This window comes from Octopus bimaculoides, chromosome 1 (genome assembly GCF_001194135.2).
Source record: "Octopus bimaculoides isolate UCB-OBI-ISO-001 chromosome 1, ASM119413v2, whole genome shotgun sequence".
Classification (NCBI taxonomy): Eukaryota; Metazoa; Mollusca; class Cephalopoda; order Octopoda; family Octopodidae; genus Octopus; species Octopus bimaculoides.
The window spans coordinates 183032116-183035355 of NC_068981.1; the positions used below are offsets into that span (position 1 = coordinate 183032116).

General features: G+C 36.4%; 1 long non-coding RNA gene across 1 annotated transcript in view; it reads left to right on the forward strand.

Moving 5' to 3' along the window:
• The first annotated feature begins 1681 nt into the window (after nucleotides 1–1681).
• LOC106879310 (uncharacterized) overlaps nucleotides 1682–3240 on the forward strand; it is a 125060-nt gene continuing 123501 nt past the window's right edge. The window contains exon 1 of the long non-coding RNA XR_008265588.1: nucleotides 1682–2865. This is a non-coding gene — a long non-coding RNA (uncharacterized LOC106879310). The remainder of the gene's footprint in view (nucleotides 2866–3240) is intronic.

Here is a 3240-nt window from a genome sequence, read left to right on the forward strand (position 1 = left end):
CGGCTGACTTGGCGTTCTGGGTTCAAATTTCGCCTCGGCTGACTTGGCGTTCTGGGTTCAAATTTCGCCTCGGCTGACTTGGCTTTTCAGCTTTTAGCATTCAATAAAATAAGTACCGGTTAAGTAATGGGGATGAGGTACTCGATGTACCGCTTCCCTTAAAAACTGTTGTCCTAATGCTGAAAATGTGAAACCATTATACATACATACATACATACATACATACATACATAATTACACACACACACACACACACACACACATAGAAAGATAGAGACGCAAAACACACGCACTAATATTTCTCTCCCTCTCTCTCTCCCTATCCCTCCCTCCCTCTCGCTCACTCTCTCTCTCAATCTATCTATATATCTCCTACATACACAGTATGTAGGAGATAGATGCCCCAGGATGGCCACAGTCTAGTGACGGAAACAGATAAAAAAACAAAGGATAAAAGATATATATATTTGTACGTACATAGATATGCATATACACACGCGCGTGTCAGTTTGTGTATGTAGAAAGGGAGAGAGAGAGAGAGAGAGAGAGAGGGAGGAGAGGGATAGTGAAAGGGTGGGCGGGAGAAATAGACAGGTAGATAAATAGTTTGATAGATAGATAGATAGATAGATAGATAGATGGATGGATGAATGGATGGATGGATGGATGGATAGATAGATAAATAGATAGATAGATAGATAGATAGATAGATAGATAGATAGATAGACAGATAGATAGACAGATAGATAGAGGGATAGACAGATAGATAGAACAGTGGAATGGTGTGCGTATGACACACACCCTCTCCCCCTCTCCTCGTCTCTCTCCTTTTCCAATATATACATGGATGTGTGCATGTATGTGTGTGCGTGCGTGCGTGTATGTGTGTGTGTCTGTGTGTGTAATGCATTTGTTTATGTGTGATGTGTTTGTGCGAGAGAAAAAGAAAGAAAGAAAGAAAGAAAGAAAGAAAGAGCTGAGTGTGTGAGTCAGAAAGAAACGGGAAGGAAATAGTAAAGAAACAGACAGAATCTGCAGGCAAAATAGATGGAATGAGAATTATAGAAATAGAAAAATAGATTGCTAGAGAGTTGATTATCTATCTATCTATCTATCTATCTATCTATCTATCTATCTATCTATCTATCTATCTATCTATCTATCTATCTATGTATTTATCTATCTATTTATCTATCTACTTCTCTCTCTCATATATATATATATATATATATATATATATATATATATATATATATATATATGCATACATATATATATATACATATGCATACATACATATATATATACAAATATATATATGTATATAAATGTATGTAATATATTTATATATGTATGTAACATATATATACTTATATATAACATGATATATATATATATATGTATGTATGTATGTGTGTATTCGTATAGTGTATTTATTTATAAATATATATCGTGCGTGTATATGTATGAAGATATGTCTACATGATTATACATACATACAAACACATACATACCAACATACACAGGCCACAGAGAGATAGACAGAGAGACAGAGAGATAGACAGAGAGATAGACAGAGAGACAGAGAGATAGACAGAGAGAGAGAGACAGAGTGTGTGTGTGTGTGTGTGTATGTGTGCTTGAGAGAGAGAGAGAGAGAGAGAGAGAGAGAGAGAGAGAGAGAAAAAGAGAAAGAGCAGGTGAGAGGAAGAGAAAGAGAGAGGGAAGCGAATGCCTGTAAATAGCGAATCTCGCTGTTTATGTCTTCTGTGTACGTTATAACACTGGTCTACAGGAATATCAGTCGAACAGAGCATTTGTCTGTGTTCGTACACGAGCTATAATGCTCAACTTACATGTGTTGTATAGCCACTATGATTGTCCACCAAAGCGGAATATGGAAGGGTGCCAGTTTGTGATAATACAGCCCTCAACTCTTTGACACTTGACTTTTAGTCAGTTGTTGCAACTCTCAACTGCGAGGAAGCGCTCACACTTTGGTAAACCAAAGTGGGCATTCAGTGGAAATCTTACTTTTCTTTCTGCTTTCGTTTATTTAATTAGCGTGTGGTGCGCGAACTAACACACGTTCGCGCACACACACACACACACACACACACACACACACACACACACACACACACATACGTGCGCACTCACTTATTCAAACATACATACATACATACATACATACATACATACATACATACATTCAGACCGCTCAGTCTTTCTTATTCCGGGGCTCTGTGCCTTCTCTCAGTTCACTCATGCTTTTTTCATCGCTCCTTTACTCAGACGTATATATATAAGACTGATATATATATATATATATATATATATGCAAATATATATATACTTACATACATACATATGCATGCATGTATGTATATGTATATATATATGCTTCTATAAAGACTATATTTTTAGACCAACGAAAATAGAATGTAATTCAAAACCGAAGCATGGCAGCAAACCCCGTGTGTGAGGCAGCTGTAGTCGTTGGTATTGAAACATCGACGCGCCCTTACTGTAAAATGAAACCGCCGGATATTCCAAGTTGGTTTAATCAAACGTTTATAAAGAAGCTACGTAACAGCAGCTGTTGGCAGTTCTATTTAAAGCAGTGTTCGCCACCGGCTAAGGGACATTTTCAGGAAAACCATCACACCACAACAATTACTGTGGTCGTATTTTTCTTTATAATTATCGGATTAATTGTTCTTTTCTTTATAATTAATCGACACTGGCGATTTGGCCATATGATGTCGAATGCGGTGAGTAAACGTTTTAATAAAAACAAAACCAATAACGAAAAACTTTCCAGACAATCAGCGCAGTGTTTGTACCGAATGGATACTCCTGAGGGTAGGTAGATGTGAAGTTATTCTTTAATTGAATTATAAGTATTTTGAAAAGGTAAAAAAACAAAACAAAAAAAAAATGAAAGAAAGAAAGAAAAAAGAAAAGAAGGAAAGAAAAAAGAAAAGAAAGAAAGAAAAAAGAAAAGAAAGAAGAAACAAAGGATTATGGATAAAAGAGAGTGAAAGATAGAGAGAGAAAGCGAGGAAGAATTGCAGACATCGCGAACCACTCACTGGCATCGTTCTGTTGTTATATTTATATAAATTCTTGTCAACATTGCTATATTTAAAGTTTTGCACGAAATTACACACACACAGACACACAGACACACACACACACACACACACACACACACACACACACACACACACACACACA